Raw genomic sequence first — 1,523 nt, 5'->3', positions numbered from 1 at the left:
TGACCCGCCGGGCAGCTTCCGGGAAACCAAAGTCTTTGGGTTCCGGGAGGGAGTATGGTTGCAAAGCTGAAATTTAAAGGGAATTGACGGAAGGGCACCACCAGGGGTGGAGCCTGCGTCTTAATTTGACTCAACACGGGAAACCTCACCCGGCCCGGACACGCAAAGGATTGACAGATTGATAGCTCTTTCTCGATTCTGTGGGTGATGGTGCATGGCCGTTCTTAGTTGTTGGAAAAAATGCTGCTTGGCCTGTTGTGTTCAACCAGCTCTACACCTTGTTATCTCAGATTCTCCAGCATCTGCATTTCCTACTATCTATAGAACCAAGACATTCATGTTTATTTCCTTCATGAATAATAACTCGTATATGACAAAGAAACTCCCTCAAGCAACATATCCATCGAATGAATAACAGATAAATCGGGAGTCGGATTAGGAATGTAAAACGGTCAAGTATTACCCAATCAGTAATTACCTCAAGGTGTCTTTGCACTCCACAGAAAATTATTATTCACAAAGTGTCACAAGCAGTCTTCTGCAGCCCATACCCAAGCGTCAACCACCAACCAAACTGAATTGATCCACTTCATTTTTGTTCACGAGTAGCCTCAAGGGTAGTAGTTATTACTTGATGTTTATGCTTAACCTGATCTCTAACTTTAAAATCACTGATTTAAGTCTGTTGATTCATGTAAGAAGATGCTGAGAACAATTTATTTCTTTAACTTTCAGGCTCCAGGTTAGTAATGTTTATTTCTTTTCCTGTTTGAATTATAGCACGTGGCATTCTTTGCATTGTACTTCGCCTGTTACGAATGTGAATTTGTCTCAAGACGTTATGCATGCGAGGAAGTCTAACATCAGACTGTATTATATTACACTCAAAAACAAAAAGAGAAGTTGCTGGAAAAGGTCAGCATGCCTGACAGCATCTGTGAAGAAGAAGTTCGAGTTATCGTTTTGGGTTTGGTAACCCTTCCTCAGAACTAATGGTAGCTGCGAAAACGTCGGTTATATGCAGGAAACAGTGAGGGGCGTGGCGTAGGGTGTAAACGATAGGGTAGAGTAGTTGGATAGACAAAGGATTTGACAATGATCTGTCTAGGTGGATGAATAGTTGTTAATGGGGACTGTTAATGACTAAAAATAGTTAGTGTGCCATGGCAGGCTATGTGATAACAAGGCCTGGTGTGTGCGGTAGGAGGCTGTGACATGGAAGTGTTTAGGCCCTAAAATTATTGAACTCGATATTGAATTTGGACAGTTGCAAGGTCTGCAAGCAGAAAATGAGGTGTTGATTCTTCCAGCTTGCGTTGAGCTTTGCTGGAACACTGCAGCAAGTCAAATATAGAGATGTTGGCCAGGGACAGGTTGGGGTGTTAAAGTGGCAGGCAACAGGTTGTTCAGGGTATTTTTTTTGTGACCAGAACGAAGATGCTCTATGAAGTAGTGACCCAGTCTCCTTTTCGCCAGTGTAGAGTAGACCATCTTGTGAGCAGCAATTGTAGTAGACCAAATTC

This window comes from Rhincodon typus, chromosome 8 (genome assembly GCF_021869965.1).
Source record: "Rhincodon typus isolate 14 chromosome 8, sRhiTyp1.1, whole genome shotgun sequence".
Lineage (NCBI taxonomy): Eukaryota > Metazoa > Chordata > Chondrichthyes > Orectolobiformes > Rhincodontidae > Rhincodon > Rhincodon typus.
The sequence above is the reverse complement of the archived record's forward strand: the minus strand, read 5'-3'. Positions refer to the sequence as shown.